General features: G+C 45.9%; 1 long non-coding RNA gene across 3 annotated transcripts in view; it reads left to right on the top strand.

Annotated features, from left to right (window-relative positions):
- LOC114197077 (uncharacterized) overlaps positions 1 to 12,342 on the top strand; it is a 59,885-nt gene that overhangs the window by 28,132 nt on the left and 19,411 nt on the right. For all 3 annotated transcript variants that reach the window (XR_003606853.2, XR_015769076.1, XR_015769075.1), the window contains exon 4: positions 8,167 to 8,341. This is a non-coding gene — a long non-coding RNA (uncharacterized LOC114197077). The remainder of the gene's footprint in view (positions 1 to 8,166; positions 8,342 to 12,342) is intronic.

The following is a 12,342-nucleotide window of genomic DNA, read 5'->3' as shown; positions in this document are numbered from 1 at the left end:
GTCCCCTCAGCACAAGGCCGGGGGTACGCAGGCCTGAGCGCTATTCTCCATCAACCTGTTCTGTTGATCAGAGTGATTTTTCAGGGTTTTGGCCAGATGGATAGTCTTCGTCTAGGGGTCACATATTAACTGCCTATAAGTCTTCTGGAAAATGGGGGCTGTGGGTTGATGAGGGGAGAGGTGGAAAGGAGGGAAGGCAAGGAAGGGCTTTGGAGAATGTTAACAGAGAAGAGCAGGCCATCAGAACACACCCTAGAAAACACTTGACATTCATCACAAAACATAAAAGCACAATATAAATTTCAACTTTCGTTGAGAGCCCGGTGTCCAGCGTCCAGGGGCAGAAGGGAGTGGTGAGACTACCAGGGCACAGGGAAGGGGTAATTTAGGATTAAGCTAATAGCGAAGCAGCTAGCTCTAGAAACCCTAAAGCTTTAAAAGTTACTCGACCTGTCAACTTCTTGGGAGTAATGAGTGTTATATGTACATATTGCAATATAAAATAGTACTAGACAACAAATGTGGTGTGCTTACTAATTATAGTACAACTGACAAGTAGTAGAACAGCTAGTACCCAGCAAATACCATGTGCTTTCTACCTGCCAGGCAGTGTGCTAAACACGGTAAATAACTAGATCACCTCACGTGCTCGCCGTAACAGCACATGTGGTGGGTACTTTTATGAGCCCCATTTCACAGACGTGGGGGCTCAAGCACAGTCGTCTGCCCGGCGCCCTGCAGCTCGCGCTCAAGAGCCAGAGTCTGAGGCCAGGTCTGGGGACTTCACCGCCTCTGCTCTTAGCCACCGGGTGGCAGATGGGACAGTGAGAAGGTAGGACTTCTCCGAGATGGTCCTTGAGCATCTGTATCAGAATTATCTGGGATGTTTGTTAAAAATTGAGATCGACGGGTCTCACCCCGGACCAACTGAGAGCAGAATTTCTCAAACACTGATAGTTGAGACTACTGAGTGGGGGCCGGAGGTCTGGGTTCTGGAAGGCAGTGGAATCTTGGCTTCACCCGCTGTTTGGATCTCGTCCGTCTGTGAATCGACAATGTAGTCTACGCTTGCTTTCTTCCTGTGGGCTGTTGGAGGGGTACATTCTGTCCTGAGAATGGATGAAATTACGCTGACATTTATGACAGGGAGGCATTCGGAGGCAGCGTCCTTTATTCACATTTTCCTTCCACCCTTCATTTGCTTCTCCCCCCCCCCCGCCCCAGCGTGGGTTTCACTTCTCTGCCTTTCCCCCGCGTGGCTTGCCACCTGGGTGGGACAGAGGCTTGGGGAGGGCAAGGGAACCTGGGAGGGTCTCAGGGCTCTGTGGTGGCCGTGGCACTACGGGGAGAGCTCTGCACGCAGCTTAGCTGCTCCACCCTGTGAGGGTGGGGGCAGGGGAGCCGCAGCCCGGGGTGCTGGGTGGAGACCCCGTCACCCACAGCGGTGGGGTTTTCTGAAATGGAGGGTTAATCTCCCTAAGGCTCCACGCCAGGCAATGCAGATAAACAGGAGGAAATGCCAATCCTCATCTCATCCTCTAGTGAGTTTGGAGGGTGGATCCAGTTACACCCCTACCTTGAGTGAGGACAAGGGAGTTTTATACGGTTCACCTTGGGGGATAGTCCCACCCTGGCCTCCAGAAGACCCAGAGGGATGGGGAGAGCCCTGGGCTGGGAGTGAGGAGAGCTGGTTCTTAGTAGTATGTGAGCTAAGCGTTACTGGAGAAAGTCACTTGTCTACGCTGGACTTGGTTTTCTTACCTGAAGTTGAATTTGGCTGAGATATATCTTTTATGTTCCTTCTTGCCCTCAAGTTCTGACTCTGTGATTAGTAGCAGGAAGACAGGGGCAGCTGTGGCAGAGCCCTGAATGCTTCTCCTGTCTCACATGCCTGCCTTTCCCCAAACGAGCAGGTTGGAAATTCTGTTTGTGTCTCTTCTTGCACAGCTCTGTGTTTATTTCAGTGGCCTGAAGATGTCCACTGCGGGTGTGGTGAGGAGTCAGGAGTCAGGAGCCTCCCTTGGCCCTGGGGAAGGAGGGCCGAGTTGGGGGTTCCCTGCCATTGCACAGAATTCTCACGGTTTGGTTTGATATGACTTCCCTTCCTATTCTTCTGCCTCCTGCACAGCCTTCCCCTGAACATCACATTCAGTTTCCGGAGTGGGCTATGATTGTTTGGATAGCTTTCCTGGCTCTTATCTGTCTGTGGTTCCCTGAAACAAATAGCAGGAAATTCTTTTCATAGCCATCAGGGTCTCCGCTTCATGTTTTCCTCTTTCCCCGAAGAGCCAGACAGAACACGCAGGCCACGGAGATGCATGTGCATGCTCTAGCTCCCAGCGTTCATCTGTGCTGAAGCGTGATGGGCTTATATTCTTAATATTGTCTGGGGGCTCGAGGTATACTTACGAGTTGTGTGGTGTCCTAATGGCTTGTGTGTGGCTACCATTTAGTTTAGAGTGAGTGCTGGGAATGTGCACGCCTGTGTTACAAGGGCCTGGGTGTGTGCTTGTGGATCAGACTCTGGGGTCAAGGTGGTTGATGCTGAGAGGAAGTGATTCAGGAGCTGGTTTGCTCTCTCTGTTTCTGCTTTTGTTTGCGACATACTGGTAACGTGTTGTCAGAGGGCTGATTAAAAAGATGTTAGAAATTTCCTTAATCTGGTCTGAAATTCACCTTGTTTTATTCTTGGGTGTGTAACCTGTGAGGGTGTGGAGAGGTGGAGAATGAAACACTGGATCTTTCTGAGCAATCGAGGTCGGTTCTCACAAATTAGATGTTGATTATTTAGCTATCGCCACCATTGGATTTGTGAGCAGGATCCAGAGGATTGGAGCGCTTTGGTGACAGAGGTATTATGTTGTTCTGGGATGATTAGAGACAAGTTGACAAGCAGGAAACAGATCAAGTTTGTGGCTTGTTTCTAACCAATCTTTAGGCATTCTGACCTTTAAGAATAATTTAATTTCCCTGATGCTGTCACCTACTACCAACTGTCAGGAGCTGAATTTTCAAGGATAAATGAAATTCGCTCCCTGTCCTGAGTTGTTAATAGTTGGTCTTTTCTTGGACAAGGCTTTCTGGGCCTAATTCCCTCAGTTCCCGACTCTCTTACCAGGAAGCCTTTGAGAGCTCTCAGAACCAGACAGGAGAGGTTGACACTGGAATGGCAGATGCACGAGAGAGGGACAGGAGTCCAGCTCCCTGTACTGAGCACAGTGACCGTGGGAGGTAGGAAACTGGGCTCCTTCAGAAATGTTATGATAGGTAACATGGTGGGGATGGCAACTCCGATTGTCCCCCACCTTGTCTCTCAGCTCCTCATGACTCAAGAGCATGCCCTCAAGCATTCCCAGAGATGGACAATGAGTGTCTGTTCCTTGGGGCTCTGGAAGCAAGATTGGTTAGCTACTCTAAAGAACGTCAATAGTGAGGGACGCCTGGGTGGCCTAGTCAGTTAAGCTTCTCACTCTTGGTTTTGCCTCAGGTCATGATCTCAGGGTCATGAGATTGAACCCCATGTTGGGCTCCACATTCAGCATGGAGACTGCTTGAGATTCTCTCTCTCTCCCTCTCCCTCTGCCCCTCCCAGTCTTTCTCTCTTTCTTTCTCTCTCTCAAATAAATAAATAAATCTAAAAAAAGAACAACAACAACAAAAAGAACATCAGCAGTGAGAAGGGAGGGCAATTTGAGGCCCTATAGAATTATCTTTAGGGAACTACAATTACTTCACTCCATTCAGACCAGGAGGTTGGTGGTAGCTAAGGGTGGGGAAGAGAGAACAATGCACAAAAAATGCTCAGACAGGTGCCAAAACTTCTCATACCAAGCTCATATCCTTTCTACCCTTGCGAGGCACCAAGTGAACTTGGGTAGTATTCCCCTCTCTGTGGAAAAACCATTTTGCTAAGGCTTCGTGATGTCCTTTTGTGACTTCTTTTCCTCTTCAGTACTGCCTTTGATATTCATTTCAGCCTGAGGTCATTTGTGTAAAATTACTGGGGGTAGGGTGAGTGACATCTTTCCAGACTCTACATTCCTGGGGTCGGCTCTGGGCTCTGCACATTTCTGCACATTTCAACCCTCCAGGTTGACCCTGGGAGCTTAGTTCCAGCCTGGGTCCTTCTGTAGCTCTTTCACCAGCCCGGCTGCTCCCTACAAGAGAGGGTTCAAGTGCTGGGATTTCTGAGATGTCCATGTGCCTTTGGAGTCAGGTAGACCAGACCTGGATTTAAGTTCACGTTTTGTTCTTTATTTTTTTATTATTTTTTTTAAAGATTTTATTTATTTATTTGAGAGAGAGAGAGAGAATGAGAGAGAGAGAGCATGAGAGGGAGGAGGGTCAGAGGGAGAAGCAGACTCCCTGCCGAACAGGGAGTCCGATGCAGGACTCGATCCTGGGACTCCAGGACCATGACCTGAGCTGAAGGCAGTGGCTTAACTGACTGAGCCACCCAGGCGCCCCACGTTTAGTTCTTAATTAACTGCATGACCTTGGCAAGTGACTTAAACTGCTATACTCCTGTCAAATGGAGATGATGCTTACATAATAGTTATTATAATAGTAAACTGTCAAATGCATTGAGCACCTTACACTTATTAATTCGGTTAATCCTCATACATTTCTGGGAATTAAGTAGTTGCCATTGCTAGTGTAGTTTTTCAGATGAAGAAACTGAGGCACAGAGAAGTCAAGCAGCAGGTGTCAGTTAGTGCAGTTACACAAGTGGTGGAGCTGGGATTCTGAACTTGGGCAGTTTGACCCGGAAGCCTGTGTCCTTAACTACTGTACTAGATGTTGTATTCACAGCATGTTAACAAGAATTCATTGAGATAAACACTTAAAGCACTGGGTATAGTGCTTGGCCCATAGTAGGCACTCAGTAAATGGTACCTGTTACCACCAGAGTGGAGAAGCTTCCTTCCACGTGGGCAGGTGGCAGATGTGGCCCTGGGTCCGGGTGAGGCAGGAGGGACTGGAGTCCCTGGGGCTTCCATGGTGTCAGGGCTTCTACTGATCTCTCTTTCAGACAGGGCTTGTTGGCAAAAGTCTCGTCCTTGTAATCCCAAAGTTGCCTGACAGGCCCCGAAAGGAAAACACAAGAGCTGAAACTGGGTGGCCCTTCCAGCCAGCCGGGGCTCAAGAACCACTTCTCTAACTCTGCTTCTGAGGAGCTTGACTTCTCACTTCCTGACGTGTTATGCATTTAATCAGGGCTTCCAAATAAGCCACCTGTGGAACAGAGTAGGGCTAACTGCCTAAATTGGCACAGGATGAAGGGTTAGTGCCAGGAAGCCAGGGAGACCCAGATGTGGGCTTCAGAGGAGGGCGGTGTCAAGCTGGCTCTGCTGCCTGGTGTGGTGTACCTTGGCTCTCCGCCTGGCCCTGAGAAAGGCTTGGTCATTGACGAGTGGTTCCGGCACGCCTGCCCCACTTGAGGTGCCAGCTGGGCTTAGAGGCCACAAGGCTTTGGAATCCCTTCATGGCTCTGCCACTTTTTAGTTGGGTGGCCTTGGCCTTTTATTCATGTTCTTCGACCCTCAGTTTTCTCATTTGTGAGAAAATTGTGAGGATCAAGTGAAATAACATATATAAAGCACCAGAATAGCAACTCACATACTGTAGGTGCTCAGTAACTGCTCTCAGTCATGGGTGGAGGCAGTTGGGGGATGGGAGGAATATAAAAATGAGATTCTTTGCCTTTTTTTTTTTAAAGATTTTATTTATTTATTTGTCAGAGAGAGAGTATAAGCAGGGGGAGTGGCAGACAGAGGGAGAAGCTGGCTCCCTGCTGAGCAAGGAGCTCCATGCGGGACTCAATCCCAGAACCCTGAGATCATGACCTGAGCCAAAGACAGACGCTTAACCAACTGAGCCACCCAGGCATCCCCGATTCTTTGCCTTTAAAGAGGTTACAGTCTGGGTGGGGTCAGGGGTAATGAGACAGGTAAACATATAAATCACAACCTCATAGGGATGGTATATAATGTAACACAGGGCCCCAAGTATAACTGACATGAGGGGTTTTAGAGTTCAGACATAGGAGAGCTGCCCTGTGGACTAAGCTGCTCAGAGAACGCTTCCTGAACAAGTGAACTGTGCAAATGTTCAGAGGTTAGGAGGACGGCAGAGGGGCATTCCAGGAAAATATCCGAGAGGAGACCAAGCAGCATAAGTTCAGGGGAAGGAGAGGAAACCAGTTGGATACCCCTAAAGGATAGAACCATCCTTAACAAAGGTTAGATAAAGGCAGATATTCCAGACAGGATTTTTTTTTAAAAGATTTATTTATTTATTTGAGAGAGAGAGAGAGAGAGTGCATGCGAGCGGGGGATGGCAGGGCAGAGGTACAGAAGCAGACTCAGCTCTGCTGAGCACAGAGCCCAATGTAGGGCTCGATGGCACCACCCTGAGATCATGACCTGAGCTGAAACCAAGAGTTGGACACTTAACCAACTGAGCCACCCAGGTGCCCCCCCCCAGACAAGTTTTTTTAAAAAAGATAGAGAAAGGTGAGTTTCAGGCAGAATTTCAGGAGAAGTTCCAGGGTTTCAAAATTATAGTGATCTGTAGGTAGAGCAAAGGAGGTGGCTGCCAGTAAGCTCAGGCCAAGCTAAAGTTCAGGAGAGGAGCCTAGAGAGCAGAAAGAGAAGGAAACCTCCCCCCACCCCCCAATCGGGACCTATCAGTTTACATATGGCACCACCAAGTTTTCCTGAAAGGGAGTGAAAACTAAGTCAGGCCAAATCCTTAGGGAGTCAATTAGGGGCCTGAGGAACTGGATCTGTTGTCCAAGGAAGTTTAGACCTCCGCATCTGGTATCCAGTGGGAATTCTCTGGTTAGGCTCTGGCTATCCTTTGCTGAAAATGTCTGTCTGTGAAAAAAATTCTTTTGTATTTTTTTTCTCTTATTGTTCCTGTTGTTAGTTCCTACTGAAAAAATTAGTCAGTCTTGGCTGAACTAAGTAGAAAAGATTTGTTCTTATCTAGCCAGTATAATTAGGGTGGTTTTAAGAACAGCTCTGGAAAACAATGTGGTGGTGGCCATGCCTTCCCACTGCCCTTTTGATAACTTTAATAGCATGACTGCATTGTCATTATGCTCTATTCTTTATCTGACTGAGTACACATCTCTCACTCCTTTGAAAGCAGCTTAACGTTAGAACCTGTATCTATATTTGACTTTTTTTTTTTAAGATTTATTTATTTATTTATTTGACAGAGAGAGATACAGTGAGAGAGGGAACACAAGCAGGGGGAGTTGGAGAGGGAGAAGCAGGCCTCCCACAGAGCAGGGAGCCCGATGCGGGGCTCGATAGCAGGACCCTGGGATCATGACCTGAGCCGAAGGCAGACGCTTAACCCACTAAGCCACCCAGGCGCCCCGTCAGTAGTTTCTTTGCAGGTACTTTAAAAGTCAAACATAGAGGGGCGCCTGAGTGGCTCAGGCGTTACAGAGCAGTTACAGAGCAGAATGACAAGTGTTGTGACTGAGGGACAGATGGGGTATTACATGAACACAGAGGAGAGTCTCATAATTCATCTGAGATGAGGGTGGAGGTGTTGAGACTGGTCAGACAAAGCTTTTTTTCCTTTTTCTTTTTTCAAGAGCAAAATTCTAAAGGAGGAATAAAAATTGAGGAAAGAGTCTTCCAGGCAGAGGGAATAGCATGTGCAAAGTCAGTGGTGTGAGGGGTCTTATATTCAGGGACCTGCAAGCGGTTGAGTATGTTGTAACAGGGAATACAGAGGGATGGTGGTTAGAAATAAGCAGTTTGGATATAAAAGGCTAAATAAATAAATAAATAAATAAAGGCTTTTGAGGAGGAATCAGCATGACTGAATGAGAGCCTGACATGCTGGGTAAAGAACTTTGGATTTTATCCTCTGGGTGATGGACAGCTACACCTAGATTTTAGGCAGAGCATTGACGTGATCAAATTTGTGTTTGGAGATCACTTTGACTATCAAAGTGGAAAACAAAATGGAGTCAATTTGTGGGAGGAAGATGAGCTACAACCAGGGCAATTCAGCAAGGAAACCCCAGGCACAGGATAGGTGAGGTCGGTGATTGCTGCCCCTGCTCCCCTAGGATGCTCCTCTCCATCTGTACCTATAGATGGGTACCCATAATGAGTGTAGTTTCTTCTTTTTATTTTTAAGATTTTATTTATTTGAGGGCAAGATGGCGGAGGAGTAGGAGACCTGGATTTCGTCTGGTCTCAGGAATTCAGCTGAATAGGGATCAAACCATTCTGAACACCTACGAACTCCACAGGAGACCGAAGAGAAGAATAGCAACAACTCTCTGAACAGAGAAGCGACCACTTTCTGGAAGGTAGGACGTGCGAGAAGTGAATCCGAGGCGATATTCGGGAGGGTAGATGGCGGGGGAGGGGGCCTCCGTTGGCCGCTTCCGGCAAGTGATAGAGCCACGGAGCACAAAATTGGACCTTTTAGAAGCCGGCTCCGCGGAGCGACGTCGCTCCAGTGGCTAAGCGGGGGGTGGAACCCTCGCGGGACAGTGTGGTCTCAGGACCCTCGGGGTCACAGAAAGATGGGGGGTGCCTGAGTGCGGCGGAGCTGCCAGGTATCGGAGCGGGGAAGCCGGCTGCAGAGACGGAGCCGAGGCGCGGGCTCTCAGCTCGGGGTGGCCGTAAACTGTGATCCGCGGCCCAGTCGGGCCACTGCTCCTCCAGCAGGGACCCAACAAGTGGCAGATCCGGGGAGACTCCCCTTCCTCCCCCGGGAGGAGCGGCGCGGGAGTGCACCGCAGGGATCTGCTGGGTTTGGAGACTCCACATGGGGTCGGGTGCCAGAGATAGAAACCCTCGGTCACAGGCCAGGTGAGCACGGAGTGCGGCCAGAGACCGGGGACACCGGAGTGACTGCTTTTCTCTGGGGGTGCACTGAGGAGCAGGGCCCCAAGTTCTCGGCTCCTCCAGGCAGAGATTGGGAGGCCACCATTTTCACCCTCGTCCTCCAAAGCTGTACCGAGAGCTTGCAGGGAACAAAAGCTCCCGAGAGCAAACCCGGGCAGCTTGCTTAGCCCGGGCTGATAAGGGCGGTGCAATTCCGCCTCCAGCAAAGACATTTGGGAACCACGGCAACAGGCCCCTCCCCCAGAATATCAGCACGAACAGCCAGCAAGCCAAGACCAAGTTTACCAATCAAGGAGAATGGGAGAACTCCAGTGCTAGGGGAATATTGCACATAGAATTCATGGCTTTTTTACCATGATTCATTAGTCTTTCAAAGTTAATTTTTTTAACTTTTTTTTTGAATTTTTCTTTTTCCCTTTTTCAGCCAACATCTTATCAATCCCTTTTTGAAAAAAAATTTATTTTATTTTTCATTTTTAGAGTCATTCTATCCCTTCATAGTAGATACCCTTATTTTTGGCATGTATATATATATATAAGTTGTTCTCTCTTTAAAATTTTGAGATAGTTTCTTCTAACAGATCAAAATATACCCTAAATCACTAGTGTATGGCTTTGTTCTAGTCTCCTGCCTGATCACATTCTTTCCCTTTTTTTCTTTTTTTTTTTTAAATCTCCTTTCTTTTTTCAAACAACTTATCAATTCCTTTTATAAAATCTTTTATAATTTTCATCTTTACAGTCATCTCCCATCCCTTCATTGTATCAACCCTTATTTTGTACATACATAAGTCTTTCTTTCTTTAAAATTTTAGGAGGCACTTTCTTCTAACAGACCAAAATACACCCAAAATTTAGTGTGTGGCACTGATCTATGCGCTAGCCTGATCATATTTGATCATATTCTGTTTTTTTTTGTTTTGTTCTGTTTTTGTTTGTTTTTATCTTTTTCTTTTTTTCTCTCTTTCTTTTTTCTTTCTTTCCCTTTCTTTTCCCCTGGTTTCAGGTCTTTTCTGATTTGTTTAGAGTATATTTGCTGGGGACGTTGTTAACCTGTTAGTATTTTGTTCTCTCATTCATCTATTCTCCTCTGGACAAAATGACAAGATGAAAAAAATCATCTCAGCAAAAAGAACAAGAGGTAGTACCGTCTGCCAGGGACCTACTCAATACAGACATTAGTACGATGTCGGACCTAGAGTTCAGAATCATGACTTTAAAGATACTAGCTGGGCTTGAAAAAAGCATGGAAGTTATTAGAGAAACCCTTCCTGGAGAAATAAAAGAACTAAAATCTAACCAGATCGAAATCAAAAAGGCTATTAATGAGGTGCAATCAAAAATGGGGGCACTAACTGCTAGGCTAAATGAGGCAGAAGAGAGAATCAGCGATATAGAAGACCAAGTGATGGAAAATAAGAAACTGAGAAAAAGAGAGATAAACAACTACTGGATCACGAGGGCAGAATTCGAGAGATAAGTGATACGATAAGATGAAACAACATTAGAATAATTGGGATCCCAGAAGAAGAAAGAGAGAGAGGGGCCGAAGGTATATTGGAGCAAATTATAGCAGAGAACTTCCCTAATGTGGGGAAGGAAACAGGCATCAAAATCCAGGAGGCACAGAGAACCCCTCTCAAAATCAATAAAAATAGGTCAACACCCTGACATCTAATAGCAAAACTTACGAGTCTCAGAGACAAAGAGAAAATCTTGAAAGCAGCTCAGGAGAAGAGATATGTAACCTACAATGGTAGAAACATTAGATTGGCAACAGACCTATCCACAGAGACCTGGCAGGCCAGAAAGGACTGGGATGATATCTTCAGAGCACTAAACGAGAAAAATATGCAGCCAAGAATACTATATCCAGCTAGGCTGTCATTGAAAATTGAAGGAGAGATAAAAATCTTCCAGGACAAACAAAAACTAAAGGAATTTGCAAACACGAAGCCAGCCCTACAAGAAATATTGAAAGGGGTCCTCTAAGCAAAGAGAGAGCCTAAAAGCAGCATAGACCAGAAAGGAACACAGACAATATACAGTAACAGTCACCTTACAGGCGATACAAAGGCACGAAATTCATACCTTTCAATAGTTACCCTGAATGTAAATGGGCTAAATGCCCCAATCAAAAGACACAGGCTAACAGAATGGATTAAAAAACAAGACCCATCCATATGCTGTCTGCAAGAGACTCATTTTAGACCCAAAGACACCCCCAGATTGAAAGCGAGGGGGTGGAAAACCATTTACCATGCTAATGGACACCAAAAGAAAGTTGGGGTGGCAGTCCTTCTATCAGACAAATTAGATTTTAAAACAAAGACTGTAATAAGAGATGAAGAAGGACACTATATCCTACTTAAAGGGTCTATCCAACAAGAAGATCTAACAATTGTAAATATCTATGCCCCTAACATGGGAGCAGCCAATTATATAAGGCAATTAATAACAAAAGCAAAGAAACACATTGACAACAATACAATAATAGTGGGGGACTTAACACCCCCCTGACTGAAATGGACAGATCATCTAAGCAAAAGATCAACAAGGAAATAAAGACTTTAAACGACACACTGGACCAAATGGACTTCACAGAAATATTCAGAACATTCCATCCCATAGCAACAGAATACACATTCTTCTCTAGTACCCATGGAACATTCACCAGAATAGATCACATCCTAGGTCACAAATCAGGTCTCAACTGGTACCAAAAGATTGGGATTATTCCATGCATATTTTCAGACCACAGTGCTTTGAAACTAGAACTCAATCACAAGAGGAAAGTCGGAAAGAACTCAAAAACATGGAGGCTAAAGAGCATCCTACTAAAGAGTGAATGGGTCAACCAGGAAATTAAAGAAGAACTAAAAAAATTCATGGAAACCAATGAAAATGAAAACACAACTGTTCAAAATCTTTGGGATACAGCAAAGGCAGTCCCGAGAGGAAAGTACTTAGCAATACAAGCCTTTCTCAAGAAACAAGAAAGGTCTCAAATACACAATCTAACCCTACACCTAAAGGAGCTAGAGAAAAAAACAGCAAATAAAGCCTAAACCCAGCAGGAGAAGAGTAATAATAAAGATCAGAGTAGAAATCAATGAAATAGAAACCAAAGAACAGAGAACAGATCAACGAAACTAGGAGCTAGTTCTTTGAAAGAATTAACAAGATTGATAAACCCCTGGCCAGACTTATCAAAAAGAAAAGAGAAATGACCCAAATCAACAAAATCTTGAATGAAAGAGGAGAGATCACAACCAACACCGAAGACATACAAACAATTATAAGAACATATTATGAGCAACTCTATGCCAGCAAATTCGCTAACCTGGAAGAAATGGATGCATTCCTAGAGATGTATCAACTACCGAAATTGAACCAGGAAGAAATAGAAAACCTAAACAGACCTATAACCACTAAGGAAATTGAAGCAGTCATCAAA

Source organism: Eumetopias jubatus, unplaced genomic scaffold (assembly GCF_037043125.1).
Source record: "Eumetopias jubatus isolate StellerSeaLion01/CBP00866 unplaced genomic scaffold, mEumJub1_p1.0 scaffold_10, whole genome shotgun sequence".
NCBI lineage: Eukaryota > Metazoa > Chordata > Mammalia > Carnivora > Otariidae > Eumetopias > Eumetopias jubatus.
The sequence above is the reverse complement of the archived record's forward strand: the minus strand, read 5'-3'. Positions and strand labels throughout refer to the sequence as shown.